This window comes from Rhododendron vialii, chromosome 3a, assembly GCF_030253575.1.
Source record: "Rhododendron vialii isolate Sample 1 chromosome 3a, ASM3025357v1".
Classification (NCBI taxonomy): Eukaryota; Viridiplantae; Streptophyta; class Magnoliopsida; order Ericales; family Ericaceae; genus Rhododendron; species Rhododendron vialii.
In genome coordinates, this window is record NC_080559.1 from 21,834,322 (window position 1) to 21,846,369 (window position 12,048).

General features: G+C 40.1%; 1 pseudogene; it reads left to right on the top strand.

The window, feature by feature from the left end:
* The first annotated feature begins 21 nt into the window (after positions 1-21).
* LOC131321209 (uncharacterized mitochondrial protein AtMg00810-like) lies at positions 22-1,579 on the top strand (annotated as a pseudogene).
* The last annotated feature ends 10,469 nt before the right edge of the window (positions 1,580-12,048 follow it).

Consider the following 12,048-nt stretch of genomic DNA (forward strand, 5'->3'; position numbering starts at 1 on the left):
CCTAATCCTGCACCTCCTAGCCCTTCTCCAACTGAGCCTCCTTCACCCCTTGACTCATCCCTTCCAGTATCCCTCCCATCTACCTCCACATTCACCCACGATGATCCCGATACTACCGTTCCTCTTCGTCATTCTGATCGAGTAAGGCAAACTCCTGCTTACTTTCGTGATTTTGTTTGCTCTTCTACTGTTCTTTCGTGTCATGAACCTCGCTCTCATCGTGAGGCCAATACTAATCCTGTTTGGCAGCAAGCAATGGCAACAGAATTGCAATCTTTAACTCACACTCATACCTGAGATTTGGTTGATCTTCCGCATGGCAAGACAACTATTAGTTCTAAGTGGGTCTACAAAATTAAGACCCGCTCCGATGGTTCTATCGAGTGCTATAAAGCCCGTCTTGTGGCTAAGGGCTTTACGCAAGAATATGGCATTAACTATGAAGAGACATTTGCTCCTGTTGCTCGTCTTACCTCTGTTCAGAGTTTACTTACTGTTGCAACTGTTCGCAAATGGGGGTTATATCAGATGGATGTCAAAAATGCTTTCCTCAATGGTGATCTTATTGAGAAAGTTTATATGCAACCTCCCCCGGGGTACGATCATCCTCCACACAAGGTTTGTAGACTTCGACGTGCTCTCTATGCTCTCAAGCAAGCTCCTCGCGCTTGGTTTGCCAAATTCAGTTCTACTTTTCAAGCATACGGATTTTTCTCCACTCCTTATGATTCGGCACTTTTTATACGTCACTCTTCCCAAGGCATCAGTCTACTTCATCTCTATGTGGATGATATGATTATTACTGGTGATGATATGGCTGGTATTTCTGATCTTAAACTTTTTCTTAGTAAAAGTTTTAAGATGAAGATTTGGGTTCTCTTAGTTATTTCCTGGGTCTTGAGATCTCTTCTAATACTAGTGGACATTATCTCTCTTAGGCTAAGTACGCGTCTGACCTTCTTGCACGTGCTGGTCTGACTGATAGCAAAATGGCATCAACTCCACTTGAACCAATGCTCGCTTGACTCCCCTAGATGGCACATTGCTTTCTGATCCCACACTTTATCGCCAGCTAGTTGGCAGTCTTGTTTATCTCACTGTTGCTCGACCGGATATAGCTTATGTTGTTCATCTTGTTAGTCAGTTTTTATCTGCCCTTCGGTCCACTCATTATACCGCCATACTACGGATTCTTCATTACATCAAGGGCACCATGTTTCATGGACTTCATTACTCTACCAACTCCTCTCTTGAGTTGTATGCTTATTCGGATGTTGATTGGGCTGGTGATCCTACTGATCGTTGTTCTACTATTGGCTTTTGTTTCTTTCTTGGCGATTCTCTTGTCACTTGGCGCAGCAAAAAGTAGACAGTTACAGCTCATTCCAGCACTGAGACTGAATATCGAGCTCTTGTTGATACTACACAAGAGCTTCTTTGGCTTCATTGGTTGCTTACTGATTTAGGTGTTAAGCACTTGTCAGCCACAGTCCTATGTTGCGATAATCACAGTGCTATTCAGATTGCTCATAATGATGTCTTCCATGATCGTACTTGTTACCCAAATTATGCAACCTAGAGGGGGGGTGAATAGGATTGCTAGTAATAATTACCGATAAAAATTTATCTCTAACAATATATGCAAACAATAAGTATGCAATCAAATAGAGAGATAGAGAGATAGAACCCGTTTATAGTGGTTCGGTCCGGATTTGTCCACGGTCCGCCCCTACTCCACTTCTCCTCAAGCAATTACTTGAAGGTTCCACTAATCTTTAAAAGATTACAACTTGTAAGTCTTGCGGGTGCTTACAAAAACCGAATGCCTCTAGCTTTCCCGAGGAGCTAGCACAACCGCAAGAGTTTTCTCCGAAAAGTCTCTCAAAAACAAACACCCAAAATCTGTCAGATTTTGGTCTTCTAAGGTTTACAAGTGATCTCTCTCAATCACTCACTTAGGAATACAAATTGTGAAGGATGATGAGAAGATGAAAGCTCACAACAACAATAAAGTTTTCTCACAACAATAGATATGACAATGGAAGAGAATAAGTGTATTGTTCTTGGATCTAGGAGAGAAGAGCAATATCTTTTTGCTTGGAAAGTGTAAGAGCTTTTTGTTGTGATGAATCAATAATAAAAAGACTAGTGCTTTAAGACCCCTGTTCTGCTCTTTAGCCGTTGTGCTCAAATCCTGCCGTTGGAGTTTAATTTGAGCCGTTGGATTTAGATCTGGGTCGGCACAGCTGGGCGAGATTTGCTTTGGCCGGTCGTCCGGGTGGTCGTCCAGGCGGTCGTCCGGGTGGTCGTCCGGGTGGTCGTCCGGTGCCCTCCGGTAGACACACTCTTCTGGTCTGACAGCCGGCTTGTCAGCTGGTTCGTCAACCAGTAGCTCATAAAATTATCTAAATAAATCCATTAAGGCATGTATTGAGCTCAATAAAGTCTTTGTAAATATAAATCATGAATCCAAGAGACTTTATGCTATATTTCAAGGTCACGAAAATATTTAGTTCGTGAAAGGACTTTTCGATAATTTTGTATTTGCCGAATAAAAATATCATTGAATTAATCATCAAAATAATTAATAGAGATGCATATAATTTTTCACAAATTATAATGCATACATTTTTCAACAATCTCCCCCTTTTTGATGATGACACAAAATGATAGTTTTTATGCAAGTAAAATTTATGCCAATCTCCTCCTTAATACATGCTCCCCCTAAAAAAGAGCTTTTAAGGAATACGAGGGGTGTTACTGAGAATGATTATCACATAGGTGATCCCTGCAAGCTTAGTGACAAGAAATTCATATCGGCGAAGTATATAAGAGACAATTAAGCACTAAGCCATGAAGTTCATACAAACTAAGTGTAACAGACTTAATAAATCAGAGTTAGCAATGCGAAAGCTTGAATAAGTCTCAACCATAGGTTCGACGATCAAAGTTAAAACCGATGCAGCTCATAATCAGATATCAAACTACTTAAAGAGTAAGTTCAAACTTAGAAAGTACGACTAAGGAGCCAAGTACGAGTTAAAGCATAAATAACATAAAACCAAGACTTTTTCTCCCCCTTGACATCATCAACAAAGGCTAAAGAGGGAAGGTAGGAAAGTTACTGCGGTGGCGAGGGTGGGTGATAGGGTGGGTAAGGCACGAAGGCAGGGTACTGCTGATGGTAATGGCTGAAGTAGTGCTGCTGAGCTTGAACAATGTGATCCATTCTATGCTCCACTCTATCAAAACGACTATTCTGAGCAATGGCAAACTGTTGGAATTCTACCAACATTTGATTTTGCGAGGCTTGCAACGCATCAAACCTAGAGAACATTTGCTGAGAAAAATCTCCTCCAACTGGTGGTTGTGTCAAATGCTCTCCCTGCTGTCCTGTAATGTCCTCTTGTCTTTGCTCAACATTGGCTTGAGGATTACCTACCTCATCATCACCAATATGCCCCCTAGTGAACAGATAATCTTTACTAGGCCCGGGGTCATTTTTCTCAGACTGCTCTCCCTTAATCCTCACTTTGGCACTCAAAAACAGTTTAGTGAGCAAAGCACCATAAGGTAAAGCCTTATTATTATCCTGAAGAACAGAGGCCATCTCTCTGAGTACCAAATAACTCAGGTTCAGATAGTTGCGCGTCTCTAAACTGTGCAGAATTAAACAATGAAGAGGGGACACGACATCATAGTGTCCTTTTTGAGGAGCCACATTGTGTGCAATAAACAAATGTAAGGGACGCAGATGTTGTTTCAATTTACTTTTAGACACGCCTCCACCAATAACACGATCACTAGTAATGGTTTGGTAGAAAGCAGCGACATCATCTATTACAGTTACCAAATCGTCATCATTATCCACATACTGATAATTCTCAACTACTGGGCATTTCAAGAAACTACTCATGGTACTTTCATCTAGTACAAAATCAACTCCTTTGACCCGTGAAACTAAAGTATACTCATCGGCATTCCGATCAACATCTAGATTGCAGTAAAAATATCGAACAAGTTTCGGATAGACAATATTCGGCACTGCCATTATCTCAATCCAACCCGCAGCAGTAATAACGTCATTTATATAGCGGTAATAACGGGGTGAAGTTATTACCTGACGACCCGAAACAATAGGTCGCGATTTGAAACCTGCCCAATTTCCTTCATTAACCCGGTTGGTGAAGAGTTGATCGTTGAAGTCAGGCTGCGGTTCGCTTGGCCCTGCTCCGGAGCGAGTTCTTTTTCCGCTTGCTAGCATTTTTCAGAAAACCAAGGGTTTTGAAGCGTTTGAAGTTGGTTTGGGTTGATCGGAGTGGAGAATGGTGAAATTGATGGTAGAGATGAGAATTAGGTGAAGGTATAGAGGATTGATTGGGGGTTTTGAGAGGACTGAAGGGTGTTTGAAGGTTTTGGGGTGTCTTAGTCGAAGTTCTGATGTCTGTCGAAGGGGGGTTTTATGAAACAAACCGGACCAGATCTGAACTTAAAAACGACCCAAAAATACACTTACCGGTCGACCGGTCGATCGACCATATGGTCGTCCGGTTGGAAATCCGCTCGGTCATCTGGCTGACAATAGCAGGTCAAGTCCAGAAAACGTTTAAGAGGAGCAGCATTAAGGACCAGAAAACTATTTTATGCATATCAAACACAGGAAAAATATCACATATGATAAAATGTTTGGAGTATGATTTCGTTATCAAGATCATTTGTACTCTCCATCAAATACGATATTTACAAGTTCCACCAACTTAACATTGAATCCAAAAAAAAACTTTTGATATCAAAAACAAAACTTTTTCATAAATGATTAGACATGCCGAGTTCTCGTCGAATGAAACAAAATTGTTCCTCACCAAGGGGTTTTGTGAAAATGTCCGCCAATTGCTTGTCGGTACAAATCAAGTTAAGTTCAATATCCCCTTTTTGAACATGATCTCTTATAAAATGATGTCTAATCTCAATATGTTTTGTTCGAGAATGTTGAATCGGATTCTTGGTTAAGCTAATTGCACTAGTATTATCACATTTAATAGGAATATGATCATATTGCAAATTGAAATCCTCCATTTGTTGTTTGATCCACAATATTTGGGCACAACAACGTTCGGCCGCTACATATTTCGCCTCGGCGGTAGATAGAGCTACGGAATTTTGTTTCTTGCTATGCCAAGACACTAGAGAGTGCCCTAGAAATTGGCAAGTCCCATTTGTACTTTTACGATCAACTTTGAAACCACCAAAATCCGCATCCGAATAACCAACTAAATCAAATGCAACTCCACGTGGATAAAACAATCCTAAGTCATGAGAAGCGGCAACATATTTAAAGATACGTTTAATAGCTTTTAGATGTGATTCTTTAGGACATGATTGAAATTTAGCACACATGCAAACACTAAACATTATATCCGGTCTACTTGCCATGAGATAAAGTAATGAGCCGATCATACCTCGATACATCTTTTCATTGACGGCCTTACCATTCTCATCTTTGTCTAGCTTAGTTGATGTGCTCATTGGTGTGCTCGTTGGCTTTGATCCTTCCATGCCAAACTTCTTAATAAGTTCCTCCCCATACTTGGCTTGGTTGGTTAGGATCCCCTCATTAGTTTGCTTGATTTGAAGTCTGAGGAAGAAGTTAAGCTCCCCCATCATACTCATTTCAAATTCACCTTGCATACACTTAGCAAACTCTTTGCATATATTCTCATTAGTAGCACCAAAGATAATATCATCAACATATATTTGAATGATGAGCATATCTATACCCTTGGCTTTAATGAAAAGAGTAGTATCAATTTTTCCACGAGTAAAGCCATTATCAAGCAAGAAAGAGCTAAGTCTATCATACCATGCACATGGTGCTTGTTTTAAACCATATAAAGCTTTTGAAAGTTTAAAAACATGCTCGGGGTATGCATGATCTTCAAAGCCGGGAGGTTGTTTGACATAAACTTCCTCATTTATAAACCCATTCAAAAATGCACTTTTCACATCCATTTGATAAAGCTTGAAATTTTTGAAAGATGCAAAAGCAAGTAATATGCGGATAGCTTCTAATCTAGCTACCGGTGCAAAAGTTTCTTCGTAATCAATACCTTCTTCTTGATTATAACCTTGAGCAACAAGTCTAGCTTTATTCCTAACAATATTTTTGGATTCATCTAGCTTGTTACGAAAAACCCATTTAGTACCAATAATAGAATGATCAAGAGGCTTAGGTACTAATGCCCAAACTTTATTCCTTTCAAATTGATTCAACTCATCTTGCATGGCCAAAATCCAATTTTCATCATTTTCGGCTTCCGAAAAGTTTTTAGGCTCAATTTGAGAAACAAAAGCTTGATAATCACACAAGTTTCTAAGAGAAGAGCGAGTGGTTACCCCTTTCGAAACTTCTCCAAGAATCAAGTCCTTTGGATGGTTTTGCACGAATCTCCAATCCTTGGGAAGATCTTGATTGTTTCCCATGACATCTTGAGGTTGATTAATGACTTCATCTTCCTTGATTTGAGAGCTTTCTACTTGAGTAGCACCATCATCGTTTTCTTGAATTGTCAAGTCATGAATCTCATTTGTACTTTCTACGTCATCATTATCATCAACAACCTTAGTAGTGCAAGGATTAGATTCATCAAAGGAAACATGAATAGACTCTTCAACAAGATTAGTGCGCTTATTATAAATTCTATATGCTTTGCTAGTAAGGGAATAACCAACGAAGATGCCTTTATCTGATTTAGAATCAAATTTACCCAAGTCATCTTTTCCATTGTTTAATACATAGCATTTGCAACCGAAAGCACGAAAATAACTAATGTTGGGTTTTCTACCATTCCATAGCTCATAAGGCGTTTTCTTGAGGATTGGCCTAATCAAAACTCTATTTAAAACATAGCACGAAGTATTTACGGCTTCCGCCCAAAAATATTTTGGTAAAGAGTTTTCACAAAGCATGGTTCTAGCCATTTCTTCCAAAGTACGATTTTTCCTTTCAACTACCCCATTTTGTTGAGGAGTGCGAGGAGCCAAAAAATTGTGGCCTATACCATGTTCATCACAAAACTTTTCATACAAGGAGTTTTCAAGTTCTTTTCCATGGTCCGTGCGGATATTTGAAATAACAAAACCTTTCTCATTTTGAACTCTTCTACAAAGTTTTGTAAAGTTAGGAAAAGCCTCATTCTTATGAGCTAGAAATATAACCCATGTGAATCTAGAGTAATCATCTACCATAACAAGACAATAATATTTACCACAAAGACTTGAAGTGCGAGTGGGTCCAAATAAATCCATGTGTAATAGTTGCAATGGCCTTGTAGTGGAAACAACATTTTTTGATTTAAAAGAAACTTTTGTTTGTTTGCCTTGTTGACATGCATCACAAAGTTTATCCTTTTCAAATTTAATTTTCGAAAGTCCTTTGACTAAATCTTTTCTCGAAAGTTTTGCAATAGCATCCATGCTAGCATGTCCGAGGCGTCTATGCCAAAGCCAACTATTATCACTTATAGCGGTAAAACATTTTGCTTCAATGTTACTCAAATCGTTTAGCTTGAACACATACACATTGTCAAGTCTTTGTCCAATAAAAAGTGTCTTGTTACTATCGATATTTTCAATGATACACTTTGATTTCTCAAAGACAACACGATTTCCTATATCACATAATTGACTTATGCTAAGAAGATTGTGTTTTAAACCATCCACAAGTAAAACATCTTCAATAGTAGGTGACTTACCAATATTACCTATGCCGATGGCTTTACCTTTGCTATTGTCGCCAAAAGTGACATTTCCGCCATCTTTTGGTGTAAGAGATTTGAATGCCTTCCTATCTCCGGTCATGTGTCTAGAGCATCCACTATCAAGGAACCATGTGCCTTCCTTCCATGTACTTTTCAAACACACCTACAATAACGCATCAAGTCTTGACTTTTGGTACCCATATCATTTTGGGTCCTTGTAGGTTAGCATTGACATGGTTCTTGGGAACCCAAGTCTTTCCACCGTTTGAAAAGATTTTCATAGAGCAATTTGGAGAAATGTGACCAATCTTTCTACAAAAATGACACGTGAGCTTGGGATGACTAGTTGGAGGAAGATCCTTGTCAAAAAGATTTTTGTGTTGAGTGGGATTATACCCAATTCCGGCTTTATGAAAAGAAACCATTTGTTTTCCAAGAAGAATATCTAATCTATCTTTACCTTTGGTAAGTTTAGCAAGAGAGTTTGTCAAATCGTCAACTTGCTTAACTAGAGATTCATCTTGAGGAATATTTTTCAAAACTTCCTTTTCCTTTTCCTTTTCCAGAGAAATTTTCAAGGATTCATTTTCTTCTTCCAAGGTATCTTTTTCTTCAAATAAATCATTTATTTCTTTTGAAAGTTCTTTGGCCATTTTCTTAAGAGATTTGTTCTTTGAGACAACCTTTTCAAAATCAACTTTCAAACCTTTATAGGCAATAAGCAATTCATCAAAGGAATAGGATGAGTCGAGATCTACCTCGTTTTCTTCGATGGCCATGAAACACAAGTTAGCGACCTCTTGTTGCTCATCGGCCTCATCGGAGCTACTATCGTCGCTATTGTCCCATGCGGCCATCATAGCTCTCCTTTTGTCCTTCTTTGAATATTTCTTGGCATATGGACATTCACTTTTGATGTGGCCGGGCTTCTTGCACTCGTAGCAAATGATTGGATCCTTTTTGCTACTTTCTTCTTTGCCTCCATCTTTTCTTGAAAATCCTCTACCTTTGCGAGATGCTCTATTTTTGAAAATCCTTACTTACTATTTATTTACTTACTCAAGTATAACGTTGTTATTTTGAATCGCTAAGAAAGAATGGTAGATTCTCCCTACTCCGAATTATATGAAGTGTATCTTTATCTATTTACTTTAAGTATTTGTATTGTTGATATTTAAGATGGTTATGAGTATGCATATATGTGTTGCTTGTATTACTTGTGGTGTGATAAAGCATAAGTGATTTCACCCCAAGGGCGTCCGTACATGTGGCGTTGTGCTTTGAGTAAGCATAAGTGATATACTCCAAGGGCGTCCGTACATGTGGTGTTATGCTATAAATGGTGATTGAGCGTGATAAGTAATATAGAATTGGATGATCTTGTTAGAATGATTCCTGCTTACTTTTGTCCTACCGCGGAGTCTTTGCATTTAACGAGACACGAGAATCGAGAAAGTAGAAACATGACACCTAGGGTGTGATTAATTAAAGGAAATGTTTTCCGAGGAAGGAAATATTTTGAAACAACATAATGACCGGTTTTGGGTGGCATTATGTGAGTTGTGTGTGTGAGTGTGTAAAAGCAAGGTTTGTGAAAAACCCAATGAGAACCCGGAGCGGCGGAATCATTGTGGGGATACTCGGGAACCCGGAGCGGCGGAACCAAGGGTTTAGTTTTTTTTGAAAGCCCAATGAGAACCTGGAGCGGCGGAATCATTGTGGGGATACTCGGAAACCCGGAGCGGCGGAACCGAGGGTTTAGTTTTTTTCGAAAACCCAATGAGAACCCGGAGCGGCGGAACCAAGGGTTTTGAATTGTAGCTTGGTTATCCGCGGTACGGAGCCAATGCAAATGTGTGCCAATGGGAACCCGGCGCGGCGGAACCATTGTGAGGATACTCGGGAACCCGGCATGGCGGAACTGAGGTTGGGTGTGTGGCTTGGTTATCCGCGGTACGGAGCCAATGCAAATGTGTGCCAATGGGAACCCGACGCGGCGGAACCATTGTGAGGATACTCGGGAGACCGGCGCGGCGGAACCGAGGTTGGGTGTGTAGCTTGGTTATCCGCGGTACGGAACCAATGCAAATTTTGTGAGTTAAACAAATAATTTTTGAAAGATGAATTGGTATATGAAAATGTTGACACGGTCTACGATGAGTTGCGTAGGAGAAACCCGGAGAATCTTGGACACCAACGATAGTTGATTAACGAATGTGGATGTGTCATTGTTAGTTGCGTATATATGTATCATGTGGAAATCGATGTGTTATTATTCTTGTTGTTTTTAAGTTATGGGTTAGCGGGTATGAGATTTTTCTGCTGAGCTTTTGTAGCTCACGATGTTGCCTTTTGGTGACCCTGACATATTATATCGGTGGCGACGCTGGTATAATGTGTCAGATTTTGTAGATGATCAGGGTAAGCAGATCACTGTGGAGGCTTTTGGAGTTGAGGAGCTGGCAAGAATGGAGGAGCTGAGGAGCTGTAGTTAGGAACCCTAGAACCCCCCTCTATTTGTGTAAATATTGAACTCTTGTGGGAGTTTTGTTGTAATAAAGAGCCAGACTCTATTTTGAGGTTTTCAATAAAATTGTCTTTTTAACGTACCCAAAATTCGGGGCGTTACAGAAAATCTCTTGGTGTATAACTCTCTATCGATCGATTCCACCTCCTATCCCCATTATTCCACTCAATTCATTCTTTTTTCGAACGAGTCATATGAAGGTCAAAGTATAAGCCTTGTGTAAAGGAGCACCAATCCCGAATAGCAGCAATAAAATCCTCTCTCTAATGAGACTCCAACGGTCCCTACTAGTGAAAGCATTTGGGCCCGGAGCACTGTCTGGCTTAAAATCCTGCATCACTTTCTCAATATCATGGTTTGAAGGAATATAAGAAAGCATAGGATTATGATCTGTGGAGATAACTAAGGGGATTCAATCCAAAACAGAAGAGCTCGCTTGCCCCTTTGACAGACTGAAGGCTATTTTCTTGGTTTGCGGATAGGATAATAGGGTGCAGAGAATAGGTTTCGAGTTCTTTCTTTCTAGCCTGTTCAAAGGGGTAGTTCCTCTGTTGACTCAGGAAAGCGGGTCAGTTGATTGGCAAGCCGATTGATAGGGCCCCGAAGCAAGGTATGATGGGTGCCAACAACTTTCACTTGTTAGGAGTACGGGCTACCGAACCTGAAAACATTTTGACTTTCTTTTGAAAAAGAAAAGAGTAGATCATTCACTGTCTCCTATCCTCATGGCCTTAGGTAGTTCCTGGGTTGGTTGTTGGAGCGAAGCGAAGGAGGTTCTTTGATTGGAGTCGGTGAGGCTGACTGTTCAATCCAGATGTTTTGGTCAAACAAAAGACATTTCAAAGATATTATTAAATTCCATAGCGTAGTCTAACCTCGGGTCAATCCTTTGAGCCAGGAAAAAGGTCAAGTACGATTCATCTTTTGCGTCTCAAGCTCCATCTTTGAATACACCAGCGGATCCGGCCGGGAACCAATCCTAGTCTTTACTCCGATTTGGTTTCAACCACTGGGAATAAGCTCTCTGTCCCCATCTCTTGCCAGTAGTTGACCCACCTGAAAGCAATGAAAGTCTCTCTCTTTCCATCATTCGATTCCTTTCCAATCGATATGGGATTACGAAGACGCTATCGGAAATTTGATTCTCACTAGAGATGTAAGGAGTCCTTATGATGCTTGCCATCACTTTCTTTCTTACATAATGCCCTTTCTATAACATATCCAGGAGCCTTCTAGATCTTTGGCTCGCTCGTCTTTCACCGGATTAGAGGCGGCTCTCGATGCTCCAAATCCATTTCCTCCAACAAGCTCTTTGCCCACACAAGATTCCTAGCTATAGTGGGCATTGCCCTATACTTGGCTAAATCAAAGCGATCATGAATTCTTGTAAGTAACAATCGATGTGTTCTATAGGATTTCATTCTATATGGCCGATCGTGTCTGTAGGACTGAATTCTCTTTGGTGGATCGTCTTTCCTTTCAGCTCCCCTTTGGTTCTATCCCCGGCTACGGGTGTGGAGAAGAAGTAGCCGTTTGACATGGTTATCTGCTTTCATTGTCAACCTCGATGATAAGTGCCGAAATATTAATATTTTGGCTCTTCAAACTACACTTCTTAGTCATTATATTTGATTCTTGATATTTATTTTGCTTTTATTTTATTTATTGGTTGATCGAGCTCGTTGCCCAAAATATTGGATAAAAAGAAGAGTTTAATGAAGTTTGGGGTTAAAGCGCAGAATGCTTCAAAGTTGAATTGTTAAT